At 40.8% G+C, this 17,265-nt stretch overlaps 1 pseudogene across 1 annotated transcript in view; it reads left to right on the plus strand.

Moving 5' to 3' along the window:
* Positions 1-17,265, plus strand: part of LOC309551108 (putative cation-transporting ATPase 13A4) — a 143,829-nt pseudogene that overhangs the window by 25,578 nt on the left and 100,986 nt on the right. Inside the window, exons 2-4 of the transcript XR_014226181.1 lie at positions 3,061-3,234; positions 5,789-5,917; positions 16,198-16,268. The product of XR_014226181.1 is annotated as a putative cation-transporting ATPase 13A4 (transcript). The remainder of the gene's footprint in view (positions 1-3,060; positions 3,235-5,788; positions 5,918-16,197; positions 16,269-17,265) is intronic.

Raw genomic sequence — 17,265 nt, forward strand, 5'->3', positions numbered from 1 at the left:
ATGATACTGGCAGGAGACAGAAGTACAGTTTGACATTTGTTCATTCATTGGCTAAGACATGTTGTATTGTAACATTTATTCATACTTGTTTAACTTATAATTACCTTTGTACAGTAATGAATATCTGTTGTCTGATGGTGTAGGTGTGCTAGGGTTGCACTCTGTAGCAAGTATTAGGGGAGCAAGTGGTGGGGGGCAAAAAGAGATAACAGGGCAGTAATTGGGGAGGGGGTAGCTTGGGGATCATAGGTAAGACAAAATAAGATAGATAGGAGAACTGGGTGCAGGAGATAAGGAGATAGTGAGAAGAGGGAAGGCAGGGAAAGAAAAAAAGCTAGGGGGAGGCTAGGCAGGTTGGTAAGTTGATGGCATGATCTTCTGTCAGATCTTTTGACAAATATTTTTAGATATGCAAAAAGTGAAGAAGTGAAGTGTGTAGGTAGGTTGTGTGCTAACCATGAGCCCCATGTTTTTGGAACTTCTGTCAGTGATGCTGACATTTTCTCACACTCCATGCAAAGATTCACCTGGACTTTGAGTTGAATTCCTCACAGGGAAATATATTATGTTTAAGGCCTTGGTAATTTTCTGTTTTTCAGCCATAAAATGTATGGAAACAAGTGACAATGATTGTTAGTAAAATGACATGCTTACCATTTAACAGAGCTTCAGCTGGTTTATTTTTTTGTGGATATGGGTCACTTACAGTCAGGTTCATAAATATTGGGACATCAACACAATTCTAATCTTTTTGGCTCTATACACCACAACAATGGATTTGAAATGAAACAAACAAGATGTGCTTTATCTGCAGACTTTCAGCTTTAATTTGAGGGTATTTACATCCATATCAGGTGAACGGTGTAGGAATTACAACAGTTTGTATATGTGCCTTCCACTTTTTAAGGGACCAAAAATAATGGGACAGATTAACAATCATAAATCAAACTTTCACTTTTTAATACTTGGTTGCAAATCCTTTGCAGTCAATTACATCCAGAAGTCTGGAATGCATAGACATCACCAGACGCTGGGTTTCATCCCTGGTGATGCTCTGCCAGGCCTCTACTGCAACTGTCTTCAGTTCCTGCTTGTTCTTGGGGCATTTTCCCTTCAGTTTTGTCTTCAGCAAGTGAAATGCATGCTCAATCAGATTCAGGTCAGGTGATTGACTTGGCCATTGCATACCATTCCACTTCTTTCCCTTAAAAAACTCTTTGGTTGCTTCTGCACTGTGAAGCGCCGTCCAATGAGTTCTGAAGCATTCAGTTGAATATTAGCAGATAATATTGGCCGAAACACTTCAGAATTCATCCTGCTGCTTTTGTCAGCAGTCACATCATCAATAAATACAAGAGAACCAGTTCCATTGGCAGCCATACATGCCCACGCCATGACACCACCACCACCATGCTTCACTGATGAGGTGATATGCTTTGGATCATGAGCAGTTCCTTTCTTTCTCCATACTCTTCTCTTCCAATCACTCTGGTACAAGTTGATCTTGGTCTCATCTGTCCATAGGATGTTGTTCCAGAACTGTGAAGGCTTTTTTAGATGTTGTTTGGCAAACTCTAATCTGGCCTTCCTGTTTTTGAGGCTCACCAATGGTTTACATCTTGTGGTGAACCCTCTGTATTCACTCTGGTGAAGTCTTCTCTTGATTGTTGACTTTGACACACATACACCTACCTCCTGGAGAGTGTTCTTGATCTGGCCAAGTGATGTGAAGGGTGTTTTCTTCACCAGGGAAAGAATTCTTTGGTCATCCACCACAGTTGTTTTCCGTTGTCTTCCGGGTTTTTTTTGGTGTTGCTGAGCTCACAGGTGCATTCTTTCTTTTTAAGGATGTTACAAACAGTTGATTTGGCCACACCTAATGTTTTTGCTATCTCTCTGATGGGTTTGTTTTGTTTTTTCAGACTAATGATGGCTTGCTTCACTGATAGTGACAGCTCTTTGGATCTCATATTGAGAGTTGGCAGCAACAGATTCCAAATGCAAATAGCACACTTGAAATTAACTCTGGACCTTGTAAATGGGATAATGAGGGAATAACACACACCTGGCCATGGAACAGCTGAGCAGCCAATTGTCCCATTACTTTTGTTCCCTTAAAAAGTGGGAGGCACATATACAAACTGTTGTAATTCCTACATCTTTCACCTGATTTGGATGTACATACCCTCAAATTAAAGCTGAAAGTCTGCAGTTAAAGCACATCTTGTTTGTTTCATTTCAAATCCATTATAGAGCCAAAAAGATTAGAATTGTGTCGATGTCCCAATATTTATGGACCTGACTGTACATCACATGTGTCAAACACAAGACCCGGGGAGCCGAATCCGGCCCTCGGAGCCATTTCATGTGGCCCTCGCACCTCTCTTGTAGCTGCGGCAATCCCCTTGTTTCTGCCCCCACCTTGTCTCTGCATTCAGCAGCAGAAAAGAGGATAGAACTCCTTCAGGTCCTGAGCTTCTCCATGTGGGTGTAGAGTGGCTTGTCTCTGCCCCCCTCTCCATATCAGCAGACGGCAGCAGAGAAGAGGACAGAATGCCTCCTACAGATCCTCCACCTCTATTCAGCTGTAGCACCCCTCTCGTCTCCATCTTGCCTGGTCTCAGCATTCAGCACACTCCAGAAGCTGAATTCAATCAGTCTGGTCCTCCTCCAGACCCTGCACTTTCTGCTTCCCAGCTCCACCCCTAGCTTCTTCCCGACAGCAGCACAAGATAAGGGGGGGGGGGTGCACTGTGATATAAGGGAGGGTGGGGGACTTTTGACTTCTGATGGTGAGGGGACTCTTGACATCTGATGTAGTGGGGGGGGGGGGTTGCTCTGGACATCTAGACATCTAGATTTACAGATGCAACCGGCCCTTTGAGGGCAATCATAATGCTGATGTGGCCCGCAAAGAAATTTACTTTGACACCCCTGACTGACATACTGTATTGTATTGTATATGGTTATTTATTAGTAATGGATGTTCATTAATATTATTGAAGGCTATGTATACAATATTGTTAACAGAACTAAAATGTATTTTTTGAATTTATACAGGAAATATTTGGGTACAGAACACTGAAGTGGAAGAAAGTACTATGCATTGCTGGACAAGTGCTTACTTTAGGATTGCTTTGGCTTCTATTTTACTGGAAACCCGACTGGAATGTCTGGGCTTATTGCATACCATGTACCCTGGAAGAGGCTGATGTCATATTTCTTAGAGCAACAGTAAGTCATTTGAGATTGTATTATCTTTTATATAAGTTATCAGAGTCACAATCCACAGTGCATTCATAATACAGGTAATCAAGTCATAGATTTCAGGACCAGAATCCTCTGGAATAAAAAGCTCCACAAATGGTGTTTTTGTGGATGTGTGGTAGGTAAGTTAAGTTGTAATTGACGCTTACCTCTGTCGTCTCCTTAAGATGTTAAATTTACATGTGTGGCTTCTCCACTTTTTTTTTTTTTTTTTTCTTTTTTAAATCTTTATTTAGTTTTCTACTCATATAACAGTATGTATAATTTTAGAATGGCAAAAAAAGAAAAGGAAAAACACACAAAAACAATCCCCAAAAGGACAAAAGGAAAACACATAGGACAGACAGAAACAATTTCTTGAGTGATTTTTCCAGTTGGAAACTTGACCTGCATAGTCATTAGAGTGAAACCTCTTTGGATCTAAATGAGCAGTTGTTTACAAATGTTAGAGGGTGCAAACTCAATCCATGACACCCATATATCATAAATGTTTTTGATTTATCATTACATGTATATTTCCATTCTACTGCCTCTCTAATTTCCTGTACTTTTACTAGCCATTTCTTTACTAATGGGTTCAAATTTCCAATTCAAGGGCATCAAACTTTTCCATACAGGCTAAAAATTAGATCATACTGATCTTTTATATTTGCCCACAGAGATATGGGTGTTATAGGACAGTGCCATTAGAGGGTAATCCTGTAAATATTATTGTGTAATTTGACCAATTAAATCACAAATATCTGTCCACAACGTTTTATTAAAGGGCAATCCCTCATCGCATATGCAGAAAGGTCCCTTTTAGGCCACACCCCTCCGACTTCTGACTGGCATGATGTTGGTCCCAGATCATCACACAGAGTAGCATGCAGATTAAAGCAGTCATCCCTACCTATATTCATGTAAAAAAAATTTGAAACTTTCCAGCACACTGGTGAGCAGTGCTCATGGACTCATGCCAGGGGGTGGGAGAATTGTGAAAGATCCAAGTTTTTAAAGCAGATATTCTATTGATGGAAACCAGGGAGCAATGGGTGCCCTAGGCCCCTATACCAACCTCCCCTACATGTAAAAAAAACAGTCCCTTTAATCAGTTGTCAGTACGTCAGAAATGTGAATGCCCTTTTTGGGCTTATTAACATGCATTTCATGCACTCTTGGCAGGCTGAAAGACTCAAGAAGCTAGAAGGTCTCAATGCCAGTGTATGGATGTCTTAGGTTTACATGCTACAGGGATGACAATAACATTATTTAAGTCTGTGCTTTCCTCATTAAGTCAGATATGCATATCCATAGGACTGAGAAAAGAAAATCAAACCTTTTGTTTTAAGCTACTAAACCAGTAATGTAAATTAGGTACAGGTACACAGAGGCAACTGCATAAACTTTGCAGAATATCTCAGGAGCCTTTCATTGTTTCATATACAGACTAATCTGTGCACTCACATTGAAGCAAGCCAGGGATGTTGCAAATTAATTTCTCCCCATCAATGCAGATGATGCTTACAGGGGAATCCCTCCTACCCAGCAATTGTCTGCTACTGGAGGAAGGGAGGAAGGGGGAGGGGTGTTGATGGGTGGGGAGAACCCAATAATGACCAACATTGGAAGGGTCTGATTCTTCAGCTGTTGGGTGAATGTTGTTTAATGCATTATCTTCGGGGAATATTGGGTGCAACTTCCTTTGAAAATGGGCAAAGAGCCCTACTATGATAAATAGAATTAATGTGGGACATCAAATCTTGGTAAAAAGATGAAGTTTTCTGTCAGATCAATGACAAAAACACAATACTGTTGTTGTTTTTTTAATTTTACTTGCATCAAAATGGATGTTGAAAGAAAACACAGCTTCACCTTGATTACCTAGCTTAAAGGGGTTGTAAAGGCAGAAAGTTTTTTTTTTTTATCTTAATGCATTCTATGCATTAAAATAAAACACCTTCTGTGTGCAGCAGCCCCCCTCAGCCCCCTAATAATATTTACCTGAGGTCCCTCTAGCTCCAGCGATGTTGTAGAAATGTCTCGGCCTTCCAGAACTCCCCTCCTCATTGGCTGAGACAGCAGCGTAGCGCCATAGGCTTCTGCTGCTGTCAATCAAAGTCAGTCGGCCAATAACAATAGAAAGGGGGCAAGGCCGGGCCGCAGCTCCGTGTCTGAATGGGCCATGACTCGACTCTGGTGTCACCATAGCAAGCTACTTGATATGGGGGCACCCAACAGGAGGGAAGGGAGAGGAGAGCCGAAGAGGGACCTGAGAAAAAGAGGATTCAGGCTGCTCTGTGCAAAACCAACTACACAGAGGAGGTAAGTATAACATGTTTGCTATTTTTAATAAAAAAAACAAAAAAAAAAAATTCTCTACAATCACTTTAATGAAAATTCACTCTGCAAAGTAAAAATTCAAATTTCAAAGTGAACACGCTCTATTCCTTTTATCTCTATTTTAAGTTTATCAATCCCTTTGTCTCTGTTTTGCCTCTTTTTTTTCTTGTTTAGTGACCAACATTATTTTTTCCCACAGGATGAATTTAAACAATGCTGCAGAAAAAGGGTTCAGTGGACACATATTTCCGAAACAGATTCACTACAGTATACTGCCATGGATAACAACTGCATTGTTAACAAATCAGTCTTAACACCGGAAATGAAAGTAAGTATTGTTTTTTTCTTTATCTATAGTACACCACGCCTTTGAAGTACATACGGCATCACTATTTTATATTTATATTTTTTATAGTGTGTATTATGTCATACATAACAAACAAATCAAAGGTAAAATCAGAAAAAGTAAATGTGATAGATAGGATACTTTATTTATTGGTGTGTTAAAACACAGAAAATATTTAGTTTAATGCCACTGTCCTTTGCATTGTAGCATACAGTCATAATAGATATCTGAAATTAAAACAATACATTTTCAAACCAATAACTAGTGCACCATTTAATCTTTTTTTTTTATATTGAATACCACACTTATAACTAACCTTGCTTTGAAAATTAACCCACAGCTTTGAGGAAAAATATTTCACAGCCTATTGGTCTCAGCTCTTATCCTTTTATGTCTGCCTGAGGAGAGTGTGAAGAATAAAAAAATGGCCAGGATGTATAACATCTCATAATTAGCTTATTAGTAAAGACAGCTCAAAAAAGATATCTTCCACATTTGGAAATAGAGACCCAATAATGCACCGTGCTTTTTTTAACCACTCTCTGCACAAGCAAAGGGTACTGCTGAGCTTTCTTGACCAGAAATGAACATTTTGTACTCCAGGTCAAGCCCCCCAATTTATGAATGCCTAAAAATGTAAATTCACAACCCATTCTACCCGCACCCCCTTATTATTAAAATCAGCATGGTCTATTTATCTATCATTGTTAAAACCAATTACAATTCATTTTGTTTTCTTTGTACTGGGTGAGAGCTGGTTCACATACAGGCGACCCGACTTGCACGGACTTCATATCATTGAAGTCAATGCAGGTCGCTCCAGGTCGCCCCAAAGTAGTACAGGACCCTTTTTCTAAGTCGGAGCGACTTGTGTTGCTCCTATTAGAATGGGTCCTGTGCTAATCTATGGCAGGCGACTTGTCAGGCGACCAGGTCGCCTGACAAGTCGCCCCAGTGTGAACCGGCTCTTAAAGTCATTACCTAAACACCACTCAGCGTTTGGATTTCCTGTCTATACACTGCTTCATTGTCATGATTTATCAACCCCACTACTGTTGCATCATCTGCAAATTTGAGTAAAGCATTGTGCTACAAATGGCAGTTAAAATATCAATACAGAGAAAACAGAGAAGTGGACTTAGAATGCAGCCCTGGGGAACACCAGTATTCAAAACAATAGGTGTTGAAGCTTGAACACTAAGCTTAAAGTTGTTGTAAAGTGGTTGTAAAAGCTGAACATTCTCTGCATTATGGTAAAAAACCTTCTATTGCCAGCGTCCCCTAAATACTTATCTGAGCCTAATCTCAATCCAGCGCTGTGCCCAGGAGCAGCGGTGCTGCTCTCTCTCTCCCTCCTGACTGGACTTAGTGAGAGCAGTGGGAGCCATTGGCCCCTGCTGTTGTCAATCAAATCCAGTAACAAGGGAGCAGGGGGTGAGGCAAAGCCACACTGTGTATGTCAATGGACAAACAGAGCACAGCTCGGGATCATGTGTGAGCCACTATAGGAATGTATGCCACCATAGAACATGGCTTTTATGGTGGCACATGGAGAAGAGGATAAGCCAAGAGCGCCGGCGGGGGATCCCAGAAGAAACAATCAAAATGAAGCTCAGGTGCATCCTGTTTCTACTGATCATTCTTAAGATGTTTCTACAACTTGATTGGAGTCCACCTGTGGTAAATTCAGTTGATTAAACATAATTTGGAAAGGCACGCATCTGTCTATGTAAGGTCCCACAGTTAACAGTGCATGTTAGAGCATAAACCAAGCCATGAAGTCCAAGGAATTGTCTGTAGACCTCCAAGACAGGATTGCTTGAGGCACAGATCTGGGGAAGGGTACATAAAAATTTCTGCAGCATTGAAGGTCCCAATGAGCACAGTAGCCTCCATCATCCATAAATGGAAGAAGTTTGGAACCACCAGGACTCTTCCTAGAGCCACCCTGCCAAACTAAATGATCGGGGGAGAAAGGCCTGAGTCAGGGAGGTGGTCAAGAATCCAATGGTCACTCTGACAGAGCACCAGCATTTTTCTGTGGAGAGAGGAGAACCTTCCAGAAGAACAACCATCTATACAGCACTCCACCAATCAGGCCTATATGGTAGATTGGCCAGATGGAAGCCACTCCTCAGTAAATGTCACATGACAGCCTTCCTGGCGTTCGCCAAAAGGCACCTGAAGGACTCTCAGGCCATGAGAAACAAAATTCTCTGGTCTAATGAAATAAAGATTGAGCTCTTTGGCCTGAATAGCAAGCGTCATGTCTGGAGGAAAGAAGGCACTGCTCATCACCTGGCCAATACCATCCCTACATTTAAGCATGGTGGTGGCAGCATCAGGCTGTGTGGAGTTTTTTCAGTGGCAGGAACTGGGACACCAGTCAGTATCGAAAGAAAGAAAGATGAATGCAGCAATGTATAAAGACATCCTTGATGAAATCCTTATCCAGAGCACTCTGGACTTCAGACTGGGATGAAGGGTCATCTTCCAACAGGACAATGACCCTAAGCAAACAGCCAAGATAACAAAGGAATGGCTATGGGACAACTATGTGTAGGTCCTTGAGTGGCCCAGCCAGAGCCCTGACTTGAACCCAATTGAAAATCTCCGGAGAGATCTAAAAATGGTTGTGCACTGACACTCCCCATCCAATCTGATAAAGCTTGAAAGGTCCTGCAAAGAAGAAGCACAAAAGATAAAAAAAAAAAAACAATATTGTTGATCTTTTACTTTAAAAAAAAAAAAAAAAGTTAACTTCCATCCTTGACCGGAAATTATGTCATGACCTTACTCCAGTCCTCTAAGATCATGGAGGCGATCAAAGATGATCTGGTCTCTGTTTACCTCTATGGCTGGCCATGCAAATAATCTGATGTTTCTCGGGCTCGCCAGTGATTGGCAGGAGTGGGGGTCGATTCCTCCCACTGCTTCTTAAAGCGATCCAGAGGCTAATTTGTTGTAGTAAGGTATAGTTCATTGTTTGCGTCCCTGGGTTTAGAACGAAGTTTCCTGCTGAGGGCTTTATGTCTTAGGTTGGGTGGTGGCCTAAAGGCCAGTACCGGGGTATGTTGGAATATTCCTGTTATGTTGGGTTGCAACTCTTTGATTATCTTAGTTATCCCTTCTAGTGCTTTTTTATATCTTCACTGTTTATGTTAGGACGTAAGTCAAAGGAACAGTTGTACTATCACAGTAGTGCTAGATTATACTATCCTTGTGTAATATTGTAATATTGCAGTATCTAGCAATATGAAAAACGATTACTTTTCCATTTGTTATTAAAATGTTTAGAAAACATCTACACTATATTCCTTATGTTTTCTTGATGTTATGCACTAACATCTAATCTGTCTCAAGCCTGTTTGATTTTAGCACTCTAGGTACAGTTTTTTTTGGTATGCAGTTATGTTGCAACACGGTTTTGCTCAATGCTTTAGCTCCAGTAAAATACAGAGGGTGCAATGCACCCTACTAATGCTTGCTTTCAACTTTTCCTCATCAGGGGTCACCAAGCCAATTGATTAGAAACACAGCTTTATCTGCATCTTTGTAAGCAGAGTGTTTTTCTCCATACACAGGAAAATCCAGTTACTTGCCATGAGCACCAAGCATGAATGTGAACATTAAGTCCAATAATTAGAGTGGTTCTAAAGGCTAGACATTTTTTACCTTTATACATTCACTGCACTAAGGTAAAAAATGTCCCAGTACTTGTATCGCCCCCTCACCTCTAAGTATACTTACCTGAGTCCTATCTTGATGCAGTGCTGTGTCTTGCAGTGGTCCCTCTCTCTCTTTTGGCAGACAGAGAAAAGGAGATGCCAAGAGCACCACTGCAGGACCCCAGAAGAAGAAGTTATAGTTTGCTCTGTGCAATACAATTGCACAGAGCAGCTAAGTATAACATGTTTCTTATTTGAATAAACAAATACCCTTTACAATCACTTTAGGCTTCTGGCTAAATTAGGTCCTTTCTTTTGTGATGATCAATTATTTTTGCATCAAACACCCTGCAAGTGTAGCACCCTCTAGTATATGTGCTAGAAGTAGAAAGGGTTGTTGTAAGTGTGGGTAAAAATTAGTTTTAGCTCAGGGATAAGCCTGAGCTATGAATCTGGGTCAGATTTCAGTGACTCAGGGCTGGATGACTCATCCTAGGAGCCTCACTGCTGCTTCCCCCTGTTTTCTGGGAGAATGTCCTAGACATAGTGGGTGGAGGTTAGGAGGAGTTGCTTGGCATATTTATGAGGTCCACAGCCAATCACCAGTGAAGGGCTTGCAGGGGGCAGGCCGCATCATAAATAGGCATTAGTCATGCCAGCAGGGGCAATTGGATGGAAGATGGAGATGGAGTGCTGAGGAGGCTGTTGGTGGGCCTCAGGGTTGCCCTCTAGTGTGGCGGGGTGACCTTGGGTTGGGCATTGGGTGGTGGAAGGGTTCTATCAAAACACAAGGAGGAAGCCCTTCCTGGAGGCACTGGAGCAAGGATGAGGACAGCAAAGGCAGGTCAGCACTACTGGGAGATCTCTTGAGAGTCAGCCAGATGGGCTGGTGAGTGTCAGTTTGGAGGACTGCGCTGAAGAGGTTAGCCTGCAGCCATGTGGGTCGGCAGTGCCTTAAGAGGTGTTGCTGGGATCAGTAGCCACAGGAGAGAGGTAAGCTGGACACTGGAATTCTACTACACAACCAAGAGGCCTCGGGTTCCTGCCTGTAATAGGCCAGTGCTTTTAATCTGACTGAGCGTCTGTAAGATATTCACAGTGTTCCAGTTGGATTCTGCAAGCAAGAGAGTGCTGGAGGAAGAAGTAGAGCTGTATATAGAGACTGCATATAGGAAGAGTTGTCCCTGAAGTTTGTTGTTGAAATCAAGTGGGAATCCCATAATATCCCATACCTATCCAAGTTACTTTATTACTCTCAATAAATAACAAAAACAAAGTCACGGACTGCTTTCTGACTCTGGAGTGCCTGTGAAGATTCAGTGTTCCTGGCTGTGCAGGGTGGGGGATCCCAATTACTTGCGGCTCCAGAGGGAGTGTGCTACACAATAATAAATCAGCTTATTAATACTGAGACTCTTGCCGCTGGCATGGTGAGGTGGGCTGCATGTTTGCTAAAAATAAGACATACTACTGTAATTCGGTTTCTAATACATCCAGTCATATTGATACATCTGTTACTATCTTCTTTTGGCTAAATACCTAAGTCACATGGTACATGATTAGATTTCTCTCTCATTCAATCACCTTACAATTTTGCACCCTGCCCTTTTATTTTTCAATTACGTTTTGTTGAGCTGGGTATTGGCAAGGTCACCCACAGCTTGAAGTTTGGCCAGTTCAGCAGAAATGAGATTAATTTCAAGCTGTGTATGATCAGCCTAAAGTAAAAATAAGACCAAAACTTTGGATAGAATAAGAGCTGGTTCAAATCTGTGCCTTGTGTTTTTTTGCATTTGCATTTAGGTCTGTTTTACATTTGTTTTTATTTTTATTTTTTGTATTACGATTGAACTCTGGAGAACAAGTGTTTTAATAAAAGCAAATCAAAGATGCAGCATGCTGACTTTTTTTTTAACTCCCCTCTACTAAACTGCAAATAATATGCACAGGTGTGAACTGGGCCTTAGGAAGTGTTATAACCCCTGTATTTTTTTATTGCTATCTGTGTCACATTGGGGTGATTTCCCTTCACTTGCTGTCGCTTTGCAGTGAGGGAATCCCTGATTGTCACTAGTGTCACCAAAACATGTGCACCCATTGGAAGATTTCCCCTTGTCTCCTGTCCTGTAGAGAAAACAACATTTGGGATCCTGCTCCACTCTATCCAAATTTGTTAAAAGTGAAGAAAAAGAGAAATTTGTCTTAAATGTACTTTAAGTTTCTATTGCTGATAAAGTAGTGAATGATTATCACTCCATATAGCCATAACATCATATTAAGCATACTCACTGCATTGCCACGTGAGAAATAATCACGTGTAATAGTCCTTGCCAATCTAGCAAATAGAATCTCAATTGAATTGGAACACAAACACAGTTTATCCAAAAGTAATGGAATTTTTCCCAGCATTGTATTTCTGAATGAATGACTGCAGTGTGAAGCCTAAAGCAGAGCTCCAGGCTCCTTTAGAAATAATGTAAAGTCAGCAGTTAAAAATGTACTGCTAGCACTGTAGCTGCTGACTTTAAATATTAGGACACTAACCTGTCAGGGAATCCAGCGGTGTCCTCATCTGAGCTTATTTTTCAATCTCCATTAAGGGATACCGGCAGTAAAGCTTCACGGCTGGTTCTCTATCGCGCATGTGCAAAGCGAGCTGCGCCCTGTGAATGGGCCAGTTGTGGGGGAAGGAGGAGGGGGCCGAACTTCTGGCTGAGTTTGAATTCAGCCAGAAGTGGGAGTGGGTACCAGTTAAAACCAGGTAACCGCTGCACCCAAAAGGTGCCAAATGTGGCAGCAGAGGGGGGGGGGGAGGAGGCAGACAAGCGGAGCTTCTTCTTTTGGGTGGAGCTCCACTAAGGGACAGCTTAACTACTTCATAGCATTTTCTCATAGTGCAGGATTTCTTTTTTCAAATTTTTTATTTGCATAGCTTATTCTAGTTTACTTTATGTACCTTTTTAGAGGAAAAAATAAAAGAAGAAAAAACATTCCCCAATATTTGTCTTCTAATGCCACTTTAACATATTGTATGTCCTCCAAAGCAGCTTCTAATGTATATGTAGCGCTTACCCCTTAAGTGCTGCTGGATGTATTGGGCCCCCTGCTCCTGTGCCCACTACTCTGAAAATAGCACTATGCACTCTGATTGGTGGGGAGTATTTTTTTGCCGTTATACAGTATATATGCAGTACCTCTGTGGCAAAAGAGATATGAACAACAGTAATGACACAGCAAACAGTTAAACAATTGAAAGAAATATACTGCAAATAGGTAAACAGTAGTAAGAAATATACTGCAAAAACAAACTGATGTAGAGGGCAACCTTGCCTAAACCCTACACTGGGGCAATCATAACTGAGGAGACTTGTACCACCATAACAGTTCAGCAGTCTCTAATATACCCTCTCTCTTTTGCTGCCCAGCTCGTTGGGGCCCAACTCTTATGTCGGAGTGCTCAGTATAATTTCCCTCCAACACTGATAAAGGCACTAGCTCTCTGATGCCTGCAGGCAACACTGTTCATCTTTTGTCAAAGTGTAGTGGGGTCTGGCCAGCATCCTCTCAGCAGCTCTTGTGGTAGCAGGTGATCTCTCTCTGTTTATTGTTGGCAGCACAACCGGTCAGTGTTAGTGGTGTCCTTCCCCTTGATCAGGCAGTGGGCTCCGTCAGCATCTGTGACACTGTCCAGTGTTCCAGGATGTCTGCTACTGCTCCTCTCTCCCTCTCAGGTGTGGTGGTGAACAGTATGCTGGCAGCCTGAAACTCACTCTCTGATCTGATCGTCCTTCTCAGCTCCGGAGCTGCAACACTCCTCCTATTTCTCTGCTCCGTTTTAGTGATCTATAGTTTCTTTGCTCAGTCTACCAAGCCAGTTCATTCTTTAAAGAACTACACCTCCTACAATCCTCCATTCCTCCCAGCATTCTTAGCAGTCCAGATGCTCTTCCACTGTGTATTCCAATTGGGTAAATGGCAGGCTTAACATTGGCTATACACAGTTCAATAATAGCAGTCTCTACTTACAGGTGTGTCTGTGAATAGTCTCTGTCTCTGATCAGACACAGAATCCTCTCCACAGAAGCATTTGTCCACTATATCCCTCTGCAACATAAACAAAGGCAGCAGCAGACTATTAGCTATAGCTATAGCAAGCAAAAAAGCAATACATCACTAATGCACTGATCTGTTGCTGGTGCAGGGGAAGCCAGGGCTGCTCTGATCATCTTTGCATTGCTCCAGGGTGGTTTCTAGAGCTCAGAAAATCTTATGATGTGAAAGGTGCAGTCACAGGATTTCCCTTGTAAACACAATGCAGATTCACTGTGATAAACAGCATAACAGAGTGCTCTTGCAGGGATATCAGAAGCTCAGGAGCTAATCGATTCAACTTCTTTGCTAGGAGTTGGATGCTGCACACTGCAAACAGCTAGTGGTTTCATGAAAAACACTAATGGGGCTTCCTGCAGCTGCTTATACCTACCATTTTAGATTGAAGCTGGGGTTGAGAACATCTAAAGCACCATTTGAGAACACCAGTATGAATAGAAAGGTTAATCAAGTAAAAACATGGATTGCCAAATAAATAAGAATGTAATATGTAGCACTTTGCTACACTGTGCTTTGCATTACTTTACTAATTATGTTTAATGTTTAATAGCAATAGGGCAAGTTTTTTCAACGAATCCTAAGCATCTGTAAAGCGGGAGCCATACTGTATTTGGATCTCACCTGATATACACTAACAAAAGAAAAATCATGTTAGATAAGAAGAAGGTCAGTTATCTGACTTTGTTGCATGTATGTACAGTATGTATATATTATAAATGCAGTCAATGTCAATGAGATCTGGCTAACACTGCATCTGGCTAAAATCCATATGTTGATGGACAGCAGTGATTGCAGCTCAGCCAGGTCAACTATATTGTTAAATGTACAATATAACATTTGGGAAATGTTTAACATACTTCCAGTTGTGAAAAAGCAGCCAAAGATTGGTGATGTGATACTGACTATTTAATAAACATGCCATAAAGTAGAAAAATGTCAGTAAGTATACTGATAAGCATTATAAACACCATGTACTATATAATGCAAAAGACAGTATATGTGTATACTATATTTAGCCTAACATTAATAGTCTGCAAGCTATTGGAGGGGATGATAAGGAACTATATACAAGATTTTAGTAATAAAAACCGTATCATTAGTAGTAATCAGCATGGATTTATAAAGAATTGTTCTTGCCAGCCCAATCTATTAACCTTCTATGAAGAAGTGAGCTGCTACCTGGATAAAGGAAGGCCTGTAGATGTAGTGTATCTGGACTTTGCAAAGGGATTTGATACAGTTCCCCACAAACGCTGACTGTACAAACTAAAGTGCATAGGTATGGACCATAGGGTGGGTACCTGGACTGAAAACTGGCCCCAGGGGCAAGTCCAGAGGGTGATGATTAATGGGGAGTACTCGGATTGGTCTTGTGTGGAAAGTGGGGTCCCCCAAGGATCTGTCCTGGAACCAATTCTGTTCAATTTATTCATAAAGGATCTGGAGGATGGGATGACTAGCACAATCTCAGTATTTGCGGATGATACTAAGCTAAGCAGGGCAATATCTTCTACACAGGATGTGGAAACCTTACAAGAAGACATGAACAAAATAATGGGTTGGGCAACAACATGGCAAATGAGGTTTAATGTTGAAAAATGCCCTTGGGTGGCAGAAATATGAACGTAAATTGTTCGCTAGGGGGCGAACCTCTGGGGCAATCCAAGATGGAAAAGGATCTGGGGGTCCTAGTAGACAAGAAGCTCAGCAGTGGCATGCAATGCCAAGCTGATGCTAGCAAACCCAACAAAATACTAGCATGTATAAAAAAGGGGATTTACTCCAGAGATAAAATGATTAGTCTCCCACTCTACAACACTCTGGTCTGGCTGCATTTTGAGTATGCTGTCTGGTTCTGGGCATCGGTCCTCAGGAAGGATTTGCTGGATCTGGAGAGAGTCCAGAGAAGGGCAACAAAAATAATTAGGGGAAAGGAGGACATCAGCTATGAGGAAAGACTACAAGCATTGAACTTATTCTCTCTGGAGAAGAGACGCTTGAGAGGGGATATGATATCAATGTACAAATACTGTACTGGTGACCCTAGCATAGGGAACAAACATTTCAGCGAAAGGGAATTTAAAAAGACATGCGACCATTTACTAAAATTAGAAGAGAAGCGGTTCAACCTTAAACTGCGTAAAGGGTTCTTTACTGTCAGAGTGGTAAGGATGTGGAATTCTCTTCCACAAGCAGTGGTATCAGCAGGGAGCATAGATAGTTTAAAAAAACTATTAGACGACCACAACATACAGGGGTATACAATGTACTATTAACAGCAAACACACACACACATCATAGGTTGAACTGGATGGAATGGTGTCTTTTTTCAACCTCACTAACTATGTAACTATGTATTTGTGTGTATACTGTGCGTGTGCTGGTATTAAATGGAAGGTTTTTCTATTTTATTTATTTATTTATGTTTTTAAGGACGTTTATTAATGCCCTACTTGTTCATGTTGTGTTCTTTTGTTTTAACAGGTTAGGTGTATTTGGGTGCAGAAAATCAAGTATGTCTGGTTACACACAGAAAAAATATTTCAGAAAGCTGGGTATGTCAAAGTTTACAAGAAATCCTTGAGGTCTACACAAAAGAGTTTTTTTTTTTTTTTTTTTTTTTTGTGACATACAGTATGATTGGTTTGCTTTTATTTTTTATGGGATGTTGTACTGTTTTACAGAACGCAGATGGACTTATTTAATAAAACAATGCAAAGGGCAAGCATGTTATGCAAATGCTGTAAATCATTGTAACCAGTCCAAAATCATCATTTAACTGATCTGGATACTTTAGACTGATACATGGTTATGTCATGGGTTACTGTCCTCTACACATCTTTGCTATATGCACCTTAGATGACAAAAATGTTACTGCCATTCTTGTTAACAAGAATATCTCTTTCCTAATGTACATCAGAACAAAGGCAACATCTAACTACACACTAACACGATACTTAATAGCATTTATATTTCCAAGTATGTTATTCACTATGAAAATGGAAGGGTACTACTATTAGTTACAAACTGTCAGCTAATAACTTATTAAACTGGAACGATAGTGAGCCATACCATTTACTTAATATGTATCTAAAGCCAAAAGTTTATGTAATGTTTAGAACCCTATGTCTCAATTTGATTGCTGCTTTGTACCTGTAAGCTGGCAATGAGTGGATGATTATGAAAGAAAATTCTTAGAAAATGAATGTTCTAAGAAAGTTCTTTTATTTTTCTAATCATTGTTGGGTCAAATCGGTGTTCATTTTTGACTGCAGAAACAAGACAATTCGAAGAAGCAGGATGGAAACAATTTCTTGAACAATCAAATTTCTAACAGTGCATGTTGTTTTTGTTCAGTAAAGTCAATTCATTCCAAAATCAATTGGTAAAAGCAAACAAAATCTTTCAAATGGCATTCTAATGATATGAGAATGTTCTGAGAACATTTTCCTAAGACTTTTCCTTTAGGGTAGGAGGACTCAACTATTTATCGTAGATACTGTAAAAATGCACATTCTAGAAAGTATACACTGCTGGAAGTTACTTTTAAAA

This window comes from Pelophylax lessonae (genome assembly GCF_965119305.1).
Source record: "Pelophylax lessonae genome assembly, chromosome: 3".
In the NCBI taxonomy this organism is placed as follows: Eukaryota; Metazoa; Chordata; class Amphibia; order Anura; family Ranidae; genus Pelophylax; species Pelophylax lessonae.